Genomic DNA, 13,550 nt, shown 5'->3' on the forward strand with positions numbered 1-13,550 from the left:
GGATTGTATCACTCTACTCTCTGCCCCATGGATTGTATCACCCTCCTCTTTGTCCCATGGATTGTATCACTCTACTCTCTGTCCCAGGGATTGTATCACTCTACTCCCTACCTCAGGGATTGTATCACTCTACTCTCTGCCAAATGGATTGTATCACTCTGCTCTCTGTCCCAGGGATTGTATCACTCTACTCTCTGTCCCAGTGATTGTATCACTCTACACCCTGCCCAGGGATTGTATCACTCTACTCATTGCCCCAGGGATTGTATCACTCTACTCCCTGCCCCATGGATTGTATCACTCTATTCCCTGTCTCAGGGATTGTATCACTCTACTCCCTGTCCCAGGGATTGTATCACTCTACTCTCTGCCCCATGGTTTGTATCACTCTACTCTTTGTCCCAGGGATTGTATCACTCTACTCCCTGCCCCAGGGATTGTATCACTTTACTCCCGGCCCCAGGGATTGTATCACTCTACTCTCTGTCCCAGGGATTGTATCACTCTAATCCCTGTCCCAGGGATTGTATCACTCTAATCCCTGTCCCAGGGATTGTATCACTCTACTCTCTGTCTCAGGGATTGAATCACTCTACACCCTACCACAGGGAATGTATCACTCTACTCTCTGCCAAATGGATTGTATCACTCTACTCTCTGTCCCAGAGATTGTATCACTCTACTCTCTGCCCCATGGATTGTATCACTCTACTCTTTGTCCCACGGATTGTATCACTCTACTCTGTGCCCCATGGATTTTATCACTCTACTCTTTGTCCCACGGATTGTATCACTCTACTCCCTGTCCCAGGGATTGTATCACTCTACTCTCTGCCCCATGGTTTGTATCACTCTGCTCTTTGTCCCAGGGATTGTATCACTCTACTCCCTGCCCCAGGGATTGTATCACTTTACTCCCGGCCCCAGGGATTGTATCACTCTACTCTCTGTCCCAGGGATTGTATCACTCTAATCCCTGTCCCAGGGATTGTATCACTCTACTCTCTGTCTCAGGGATTGTATCACTCTACTCCTTGCCCCAGGGATTGTATCACTCTACTCCCTGTCCCAGGGATTGTATCACTCTACTCCCTATCCCAGGGATTGTATCACTCTACTCTCTGCCCCATGGATTGTATCACTCTACTCTTTGTCCCACGGATTGTATCACTCTACTCTCTGCCCCATGGATTGTATCACTCTACTCTTTGTCCCACCGATTGTATCACTCTACTCTCTGTCCCAGGGATTGTATCACTCTACTCTCTGTCCCAGGGATTTTATCATTTTACTCGCTGCCCCAGGGATTGTATCATTCTACTCCCTGTCCCAGGGATTGTATCACTCTAATCCCTGTCCCAGGGATTGTATCACTCTACTCTCTGTCCCAGGGATTGTATCACTCTAGTCCCTGCCTCCTGGATTGTATCACTCTACTCTCTGCCCCAGGGATTGTATCACTCTACTCCCTGCCCCATGGATAGTATCACTCTACTCCCCGTCCCAGGGATTGTATCACTGTACTCTCTGTCCCAGGGATGGTATCACTCTACTCCCCGCCCCAGGGATTGTATCACTCTACTCTCTGCCCCAGGGATTGTATCACACTACTCCACGCCCCAGGAATTGTATCACTCTGCTCCCTGCCCCAGGGATTATATTACTCTATGCCCCGCCCCATGGATTGTATCACTCTACTCTCTGCCCCAGGGATTGTATCACTCTAATCTCTGTCCCATGGATTGTATCACTCTACTCCCTGCCCAAGGGATTGTATCACTCTACTCTCTGTCCCAGGGATTGTAGCACTCTAGTCTCTGTCCCAGGGATTGTATCGCTCTACGACCTGCTCCAGGGATTGTATCACTCCACTCTCTGTCCAAGTGATTGTATCACTCTACTCTCTGTCCCAGGGTTTGTAGCACTCTACTCTCTGTCCCATGGATTGTATCACTCTACTCCCTGCCCAAGGGATTGTATCACTCTACTCTCTTCCCAGGGTTTGTATCGCTCTACTCTCTGTCCCTGGGATTGTGTCACTCTACTCTCTACCCCATGGATTGTTTCACTCTACTCTCTGTCCCAGGGTTTGTATCGCTCTACTTTCTGTCCCAGGGATTGTATCACTCTGCTCTTTGTCCCAGGGATTGTATTACGATACTCCCTGCCCCAGCGATTGTATCACTCTACTCTCTGCCCCAGGGATTGTATCACTCTACTCCCTGCCCCAGCGATTGTATCACTCTACTCTCTGCCCCAGGGATTGTATCACTCTACTCCCTGCCCCAGCGATTGTATCACTCTACTCTCTGTCCCAGGGATTGTATCACTTTACTCTCTGTGCCAGGGATTGTATCACTTTACTCCCTGCCCCATGGATTGTATCACTCTACGCTTTGTCCCATGGATTGTATCACTCTACTCTCTGCCCCATGGATTGTATCACTCTACTCTTTGTCCCATGGATTGTATCACTCTACTCTCTGCCCCAGGATTGTATCACTCTACTCTTTGTCCCATGGATTGTATCACTCTACTCTCTGTCCCAGGGATTGTATCACTCTACTCTCTGTCCCAGGGATTGTATCACTTTACTCCCTGCCCCAGGGATTGTATCATTCTACTCCCTGTCCCAGGGCTTGTATCACTCTACTCCCTGCCCCATGGATTGTATCACTCTACTCTCGGTCCCATGGATTGTATCACTCTACTCTCTGTCCCAGGGATTGTATCACTCTACTCTCTGCCAAATGGATTGTATCACTCTACTCTCTGTCCCAGGGATTGTATCACTCTACTCCTTGTCCCAGGGATTGTATCCCTCTACACCCTGCCCCAGGGATTGTATCACTCTACTCCTTGCCCCAGGGATTATATCGCTCTACTCTCTGTCCCAGGGATTGTATCACTCTACTCTCTGTGCCAGGGATTGTATCATTCTGCTCCCTGTCTCAGGGATTGTATCGCTCTACTCCCTGTCCCAGGGATTGTATCACTCTACTCTCTGTCCCAGGGATTGCATCACTCTACTCCCTACCCCAGGGATTGTATCACTCTACTCTCTGCCAAATGGATTGTGTCACTCTACTCTCTGTCCTAGGGATTGTGTCACTCTACTCTCTGTCCCAGGGATTGTATCACTCTACACCGTGCCCCAGGGATTGTATCACTCTACTGCTTGCCCCAGGGATTGTATCACTCTACTCTTTGTCCCATGGATTGTATCACTCTACTCTCTGTCCCAGGGATTGTATCATTCTACTCTCTGTCCCAGGGATTGTATCTCTCTACTCCATGCCCCAGGGATTGTATCACTCTACGCCCTGTCCCAGGGATTGTATCACTCTACTCCATGCCCCAGGGATTGTATCACTCTACTACCTGCCCCAGGGATTGTATCACTCTACTCCCTGTCCCAGGTATTGTATCACTCTACTCTCTGCCCCATGGATTGTATCACCCTCCTCTTTGTCCCATGGATTGTATCACTCTACTCTCTGTCCCAGGGATTGTATCACTCTACTCCCTACCTCAGGGATTGTATCACTCTACTCTCTGCCAAATGGATTGTATCACTCTGCTCTCTGTCCCAGGGATTGTATCACTCTACTCTCTGTCCCAGTGATTGTATCACTCTACACCCTGCCCAGGGATTGTATCACTCTACTCATTGCCCCAGGGATTGTATCACTCTACTCCCTGCCCCATGGATTGTATCACTCTATTCCCTGTCTCAGGGATTGTATCACTCTACTCCCTGTCCCAGGGATTGTATCACTCTACTCTCTGCCCCATGGTTTGTATCACTCTACTCTTTGTCCCAGGGATTGTATCACTCTACTCCCTGCCCCAGGGATTGTATCACTTTACTCCCGGCCCCAGGGATTGTATCACTCTACTCTCTGTCCCAGGGATTGTATCACTCTAATCCCTGTCCCAGGGATTGTATCACTCTACTCTCTGTCTCAGGGATTGAATCACTCTACACCCTACCACAGGGAATGTATCACTCTACTCTCTGCCAAATGGATTGTATCACTCTACTCTCTGTCCCAGAGATTGTATCACTCTACTCTCTGCCCCATGGATTGTATCACTCTACTCTTTGTCCCACGGATTGTATCACTCTACTCTGTGCCCCATGGATTTTATCACTCTACTCTTTGTCCCACGGATTGTATCACTCTACTCCCTGTCCCAGGGATTGTATCACTCTACTCTCTGCCCCATGGTTTGTATCACTCTGCTCTTTGTCCCAGGGATTGTATCACTCTACTCCCTGCCCCAGGGATTGTATCACTTTACTCCCGGCCCCAGGGATTGTATCACTCTAATCCCTGTCCCAGGGATTGTATCACTCTACTCTCTGTCTCAGGGATTGTATCACTCTACTCCTTGCCCCAGGGATTGTATCACTCTACTCCCTGTCCCAGGGATTGTATCACTCTACTCCCTATCCCAGGGATTGTATCACTCTACTCTCTGCCCCATGGATTGTATCACTCTAGTCCCTGCCTCCTGGATTGTATCACTCTACTCTCTGCCCCAGGGATTGTATCACTCTACTCCCTGCCCCATGGATAGTATCACTCTACTCCCCGTCCCAGGGATTGTATCACTGTACTCTCTGTCCCAGGGATGGTATCACTCTACTCCCCGCCCCAGGGATTGTATCACTCTACTCTCTGCCCCAGGGATTGTATCACACTACTCCACGCCCCAGGAATTGTATCACTCTGCTCCCTGCCCCAGGGATTATATTACTCTATGCCCCGCCCCATGGATTGTATCACTCTACTCTCTGCCCCAGGGATTGTATCACTCTACTCTCTGTCCCATGGATTGTATCACTCTACTCCCTGCCCAAGGGATTGTATCACTCTACTCTCTGTCCCAGGGATTGTAGCACTCTAGTCTCTGTCCCAGGGATTGTATCGCTCTACGACCTGCTCCAGGGATTGTACCACTCTACTCTCTGTCCCAGGGATTGTATCACTCTACTCCCTGCGCCAGGGATTGTATCACTCTACTCTCTGTCCCAGGGATTGTATCACTCTACTCGCTGCCCCAGTGATTGTATCACCCTACTCTCTGCCAAATGGATTGTATCATTCAACTCCCTGCCCCAGGGATTGTATCACTCTACTCTCTGCCCCAGGGATTGTATCATTCTACTCTCTGCCAAATGGATTGTATCACTCAACTCCCTGCCCCAGGGATTGTATCACTCTACTCTCTGCCCCAGGGATTGTATCACTCTACTCTCTGCCCCAGGGATTGTATCACTCTACTCACTGCGCCAGGGATTGTATCACTCTACTCACTGCGCCAGGGATTGTATCACTCTGCTCCCTGCCCCATGGATTGCATCACTCTACTCTCTGCCCCAGGGATTGTATCACTCAACTCCCTGCCCCAGGGATTGTATCACTCTACTCTCTGCCCCATGGATTCCATCACTCTACTCCCTGCCCCAGGGATTGTATCACTCTCCTCCCTGCCCCAGGGATTGTATCCTCTACTCTCTGTCCCAGGGATTGTATCACTCTACTCCCTGCCCCATGGATTGTATAACTCTACTCTCTGCCCCATGGATTGAATCACTCTACTCTCTGTCCCAGGGATTGTATCACTCTACTCTCTGTCCAAGGGATTGTATCACTCTACTCCCTGTCCCAGGGATTGTATCACTCTACTCCTTGCCCCAGGGATTATATCGCTCTACTCTCTGTCCCAGGGATTGTATCACTTTACTCTCTGTGCCAGGGATTGTATCAATTTACTCCCTGCCCCATGGATTGTATCACTCTACTCTTTGTCCCATGGATTGTATCACTCTACTCTCTGTCCCAGGGATTGTATCACTTTACTCCCTGCCCCAGAGATTGTATCATTCTACTCCCTGTCTCAGGGATTGTATCACTCTACTCCCTGTCCCAGTGATTGTATCACTCTACTCTCTGTCCCAGGGATTGTATCACTCTACTCCCTGCCCCAGGGATTGTATCACTCTACTCCCTGCCCAATGGATTGTATCACTCTACTCTTTGTCCCAGGGATTGAATCACACTACTCACTGCCAAATGGATTGTATCACTCTACTCTCTGTCCCAGGGATTGTATCACTCTACTCTCTGCCCCATGGATTGTATCACTCTACTCTCTGTCCCAGGGATTGTATCACTCTACTCCCTGTCCCAGGGATTGTATCACTCAACTCCCTGTCCCAGGAATTGTATCACTCTACTCCTTGCCCCAGGGATTATATCGCTCTCCTCTCTGTCCCAGGGATTGTATCACTTTACTCTCTGTGCCAGGGGTTGTATCACTTTACTCCCTGCCCCATGGATTGTATCACTCTACTCTCTGTCCCATGGATTGTATCACTTTACTCCCTGCCCCAGGTATTGTATCACTCTACTCTCTGTCCCAGGGATTGTATCACTCTACTCCCTGCCCGAGGGATTGTATCACTCTACTCCCTGCCCAATGGATTGTATCACTCTACTCTTTGTCCCAGGGTTTGAATCACTCTACTCACTGCCAAATGGATTGTATCACTCTACTCTCTGTCCCAGGGATTGTATCACTCTACTCGCTGCCCCAGTGATTGTATCACCCTACTCTCTGCCAAATGGATTGTATCATTCAACTCCCTGCCCCAGGGATTGTATCACTCTACTCTCTGCCCCAGGGATTGTATCATTCTACTCTCTGCCAAATGGATTGTATCACTCAACTCCCTGCCCCAGGGATTGTATCACTCTACTCTCTGCCCCAGGGATTGTATCACTCTACTCACTGCGCCAGGGATTGTATCACTCTACTCACTGCGCCAGGGATTGTATCACTCTGCTCCCTGCCCCATGGATTGCATCACTCTACTCTCTGCCCCAGGGATTGTATCACTCAACTCCCTGCCCCAGGGATTGTATCACTCTACTCTCTGCCCCATGGATTCCATCACTCTACTCCCTGCCCCAGGGATTGTATCACTCTCCTCCCTGCCCCAGGGATTGTATCCTCTACTCTCTGTCCCAGGGATTGTATCACTCTACTCCCTGCCCCATGGATTGTATAACTCTACTCTCTGCCCCATGGATTGAATCACTCTACTCTCTGTCCCAGGGATTGTATCACTCTACTCTCTGTCCAAGGGATTGTATCACTCTACTCCCTGTCCCAGGGATTGTATCACTCTACTCCTTGCCCCAGGGATTATATCGCTCTACTCTCTGTCCCAGGGATTGTATCACTTTACTCTCTGTGCCAGGGATTGTATCAAATTACTCCCTGCCCCATGGATTGTATCACTCTACTCTTTGTCCCATGGATTGTATCACTCTACTCTCTGTCCCAGGGATTGTATCACTTTACTCCCTGCCCCAGAGATTGTATCATTCTACTCCCTGTCTCAGGGATTGTATCACTCTACTCCCTGTCCCAGTGATTGTATCACTCTACTCTCTGTCCCAGGGATTGTATCACTCTACTCCCTGCCCCAGGGATTGTATCACTCTACTCCCTGCCCAATGGATTGTATCACTCTACTCTTTGTCCCAGGGATTGAATCACACTACTCACTGCCAAATGGATTGTATCACTCTACTCTCTGTCCCAGGGATTGTATCACTCTACTCTCTGCCCCATGGATTGTATCACTCTACTCTCTGTCCCAGGGATTGTATCACTCTACTCTCTGTCCCAGGGATTGTATCACTCAACTCCCTGTCCCAGGAATTGTATCACTCTACTCCTTGCCCCAGGGATTATATCGCTCTCCTCTCTGTCCCAGGGATTGTATCACTTTACTCTCTGTGCCAGGGGTTGTATCACTTTACTCCCTGCCCCATGGATTGTATCACTCTACTCTCTGTCCCATGGATTGTATCACTCTACTCTCTGTCCCAGGGATTGTATCACTTTACTCCCTGCCCCAGGGATTGTATCATTCTACTCCCTGTCCCAGGGCTTGTATCACTCTACTCCCTGCCCCATGGATTGTATCACTCTACTCTCGGTCCCATGGATTGTATCACTCTACTCTCTGTCCCAGGGATTGTATCACTCTACTCTCTGCCAAATGGATTGTATCACTCCACTCTCTGTCCCAGGGATTGTATCACTCTACTCCTTGTCCCAGGGATTGTATCCCTCTACACCCTGCCCCAGGGATTGTATCACTCTACTCCTTGCCCCAGGGATTATATCGCTCTACTCTCTGTCCCAGGGATTGTATCACTCTACTCTCTGTGCCAGGGATTGTATCATTCTGCTCCCTGTCTCAGGGATTGTATCGCTCTACTCCCTGTCCCAGGGATTGTATCACTCTACTCTCTGTCCCAGGGATTGCATCACTCTACTCCCTACCCCAGGGATTGTATCACTCTACTCTCTGCCAAATGGATTGTGTCACTCTACTCTCTGTCCTAGGGATTGTATCACTCTACTCTCTGTCCCAGGGATTGTATCACTCTACACCGTGCCCCAGGGATTGTATCACTCTACTGCTTGCCCCAGGGATTGTATCACTCTACTCTTTGTCCCATGGATTGTATCACTCTACTCTCTGTCCCAGGGATTGTATCATTCTACTCTCTGTCCCAGGGATTGTATCTCTCTACTCCATGCCCCAGGGATTGTATCACTCTACGCCCTGTCCCAGGGATTGTATCACTCTACTCCATGCCCCAGGGATTGTATCACTCTACTACCTGCCCCAGGGATTGTATCACTCTACTCCCTGTCCCAGGGATTGTATCACTCTACTCTCTGCCCCATGGATTGTATCACCCTCCTCTTTGTCCCATGGATTGTATCACTCTACTCTCTGTCCCAGGGATTGTATCACTCTACTCCCTACCTCAGGGATTGTATCACTCTACTCTCTGCCAAATGGATTGTATCACTCTGCTCTCTGTCCCAGGGATTGTATCACTCTACTCTCTGTCCCAGTGATTGTATCACTCTACACCCTGCCCAGGGATTGTATCACTCTACTCATTGCCCCAGGGATTGTATCACTCTACTCCCTGCCCCATGGATTGTATCACTCTATTCCCTGTCTCAGGGATTGTATCACTCTACTCCCTGTCCCAGGGATTGTATCACTCTACTCTCTGCCCCATGGTTTGTATCACTCTACTCTTTGTCCCAGGGATTGTATCACTCTACTCCCTGCCCCAGGGATTGTATCACTTTACTCCCGGCCCCAGGGATTGTATCACTCTACTCTCTGTCCCAGGGATTGTATCACTCTAATCCCTGTCCCAGGGATTGTATCACTCTACTCTCTGTCTCAGGGATTGAATCACTCTACACCCTACCACAGGGAATGTATCACTCTACTCTCTGCCAAATGGATTGTATCACTCTACTCTCTGTCCCAGAGATTGTATCACTCTACTCTCTGCCCCATGGATTGTATCACTCTACTCTTTGTCCCACGGATTGTATCACTCTACTCTGTGCCCCATGGATTTTATCACTCTACTCTTTGTCCCACGGATTGTATCACTCTACTCCCTGTCCCAGGGATTGTATCACTCTACTCTCTGCCCCATGGTTTGTATCACTCTGCTCTTTGTCCCAGGGATTGTATCACTCTACTCCCTGCCCCAGGGATTGTATCACTTTACTCCCGGCCCCAGGGATTGTATCACTCTACTCTCTGTCCCAGGGATTGTATCACTCTAATCCCTGTCCCAGGGATTGTATCACTCTACTCTCTGTCTCAGGGATTGTATCACTCTACTCCTTGCCCCAGGGATTGTATCACTCTACTCCCTGTCCCAGGGATTGTATCACTCTACTCCCTATCCCAGGGATTGTATCACTCTACTCTCTGCCCCATGGATTGTATCACTCTACTCTTTGTCCCACGGATTGTATCACTCTACTCTCTGTCCCAGGGATTGTATCACTCTACTCTCTGTCCCAGGGATTTTATCATTTTACTCGCTGCCCCAGGGATTGTATCATTCTACTCCCTGTCCCAGGGATTGTATCACTCTAATCCCTGTCCCAGGGATTGTATCACTCTACTCTCTGTCCCAGGGATTGTATCACTCTAGTCCCTGCCTCCTGGATTGTATCACTCTACTCTCTGCCCCAGGGATTGTATCACTCTACTCCCTGCCCCATGGATAGTATCACTCTACTCCCCGTCCCAGGGATTGTATCACTGTACTCTCTGTCCCAGGGATGGTATCACTCTACTCCCCGCCCCAGGGATTGTATCACTCTACTCTCTGCCCCAGGGATTGTATCACACTACTCCACGCCCCAGGAATTGTATCACTCTGCTCCCTGCCCCAGGGATTATATTACTCTATGCCCCGCCCCATGGATTGTATCACTCTACTCTCTGCCCCAGGGATTGTATCACTCTACTCTCTGTCCCATGGATTGTATCACTCTACTCCCTGCCCAAGGGATTGTATCACTCTACTCTCTGTCCCAGGGATTGTAGCACTCTAGTCTCTGTCCCAGGGATTGTATCGCTCTACGACCTGCTCCAGGGATTGTACCACTCTACTCTCTGTCCCAGGGATTGTATCACTCTACTCCCTGCGCCAGGGATTGTATCACTCTACTCTCTGTCCCAGGGATTGTATCACTCTACTCGCTGCCCCAGTGATTGTATCACCCTACTCTCTGCCAAATGGATTGTATCATTCAACTCCCTGCCCCAGGGATTGTATCACTCTACTCTCTGCCCCAGGGATTGTATCATTCTACTCTCTGCCAAATGGATTGTATCACTCAACTCCCTGCCCCAGGGATTGTATCACTCTACTCTCTGCCCCAGGGATTGTATCACTCTACTCTCTGCCCCAGGGATTGTATCACTCTACTCACTGCGCCAGGGATTGTATCACTCTACTCACTGCGCCAGGGATTGTATCACTCTGCTCCCTGCCCCATGGATTGCATCACTCTACTCTCTGCCCCAGGGATTGTATCACTCAACTCCCTGCCCCAGGGATTGTATCACTCTACTCTCTGCCCCATGGATTCCATCACTCTACTCCCTGCCCCAGGGATTGTATCACTCTCCTCCCTGCCCCAGGGATTGTATCCTCTACTCTCTGTCCCAGGGATTGTATCACTCTACTCCCTGCCCCATGGATTTTATCACTCTACTCTTTGTCCCACGGATTGTATCACTCTACTCCCTGTCCCAGGGATTGTATCACTCTACTCTCTGCCCCATGGTTTGTATCACTCTGCTCTTTGTCCCAGGGATTGTATCACTCTACTCCCTGCCCCAGGGATTGTATCACTTTACTCCCGGCCCCAGGGATTGTATCACTCTACTCTCTGTCCCAGGGATTGTATCACTCTAATCCCTGTCCCAGGGATTGTATCACTCTACTCTCTGTCTCAGGGATTGTATCACTCTACTCCTTGCCCCAGGGATTGTATCACTCTACTCCCTGTCCCAGGGATTGTATCACTCTACTCCCTATCCCAGGGATTGTATCACTCTACTCTCTGCCCCATGGATTGTATCACTCTACTCTTTGTCCCACGGATTGTATCACTCTACTCTCTGCCCCATGGATTGTATCACTCTACTCTTTGTCCCACCGATTGTATCACTCTACTCTCTGTCCCAGGGATTGTATCACTCTACTCTCTGTCCCAGGGATTTTATCATTTTACTCGCTGCCCCAGGGATTGTATCATTCTACTCCCTGTCCCAGGGATTGTATCACTCTAATCCCTGTCCCAGGGATTGTATCACTCTACTCTCTGTCCCAGGGATTGTATCACTCTACACCGTGCCACAGGGATTGTATCACTCTACTCCTTGCCCCAGGGATTGTATCACTCTACTCCTTGCCCCAGGGATTGTATCACCCTACTCTCTGCCAAATGGATTGTATCATTCAACTCCCTGCCCCAGGGATTGTATCACTCTACTCTCTGCCCCAGGGATTGTATCATTCTACTCTCTGCCAAATGGATTGTATCACTCAACTCCCTGCCCCAGGGATTGTATCACTCTACTCTCTGCCCCAGGGATTGTATCACTCTACTCACTGCGCCAGGGATTGTATCACTCTACTCACTGCGCCAGGGATTGTATCACTCTGCTCCCTGCCCCATGGATTGCATCACTCTACTCTCTGCCCCAGGGATTGTATCACTCAACTCCCTGCCCCAGGGATTGTATCACTCTACTCTCTGCCCCATGGATTCCATCACTCTACTCCCTGCCCCAGGGATTGTATCACTCTCCTCCCTGCCCCAGGGATTGTATCCTCTACTCTCTGTCCCAGGGATTGTATCACTCTACTCCCTGCCCCATGGATTGTATAACTCTACTCTCTGCCCCATGGATTGAATCACTCTACTCTCTGTCCCAGGGATTGTATCACTCTACTCTCTGTCCAAGGGATTGTATCACTCTACTCCCTGTCCCAGGGATTGTATCACTCTACTCCTTGCCCCAGGGATTATATCGCTCTACTCTCTGTCCCAGGGATTGTATCACTTTACTCTCTGTGCCAGGGATTGTATCAAATTACTCCCTGCCCCATGGATTGTATCACTCTACTCTTTGTCCCATGGATTGTATCACTCTACTCTCTGTCCCAGGGATTGTATCACTTTACTCCCTGCCCCAGAGATTGTATCATTCTACTCCCTGTCTCAGGGATTGTATCACTCTACTCCCTGTCCCAGTGATTGTATCACTCTACTCTCTGTCCCAGGGATTGTATCACTCTACTCCCTGCCCCAGGGATTGTATCACTCTACTCCCTGCCCAATGGATTGTATCACTCTACTCTTTGTCCCAGGGATTGAATCACACTACTCACTGCCAAATGGATTGTATCACTCTACTCTCTGTCCCAGGGATTGTATCACTCTACTCTCTGCCCCATGGATTGTATCACTCTACTCTCTGTCCCAGGGATTGTATCACTCTACTCTCTGTCCCAGGGATTGTATCACTCAACTCCCTGTCCCAGGAATTGTATCACTCTACTCCTTGCCCCAGGGATTATATCGCTCTCATCTCTGTCCCAGGGATTGTATCACTTTACTCTCTGTGCCAGGGGTTGTATCACTTTACTCCCTGCCCCATGGATTGTATCACTCTACTCTCTGTCCCATGGATTGTATCACTCTACTCTCTGTCCCAGGGATTGTATCACTTTACTCCCTGCCCCAGGGATTGTATCATTCTACTCCCTGTCCCAGGGCTTGTATCACTCTACTCCCTGCCCCATGGATTGTATCACTCTACTCTCGGTCCCATGGATTGTATCACTCTACTCTCTGTCCCAGGGATTGTATCACTCTACTCTCTGCCAAATGGATTGTATCACTCCACTCTCTGTCCCAGGGATTGTATCACTCTACTCCTTGTCCCAGGGATTGTATCCCTCTACACCCTGCCCCAGGGATTGTATCACTCTACTCCTTGCCCCAGGGATTATATCGCTCTACTCTCTGTCCCAGGGATTGTATCACTCTACTCTCTGTGCCAGGGATTGTATCATTCTGCTCCCTGTCTCAGGGATTGTATCGCTCTA

Source organism: Pristiophorus japonicus, chromosome 3 (assembly GCF_044704955.1).
Source record: "Pristiophorus japonicus isolate sPriJap1 chromosome 3, sPriJap1.hap1, whole genome shotgun sequence".
Taxonomy (NCBI): Eukaryota; Metazoa; Chordata; class Chondrichthyes; family Pristiophoridae; genus Pristiophorus; species Pristiophorus japonicus.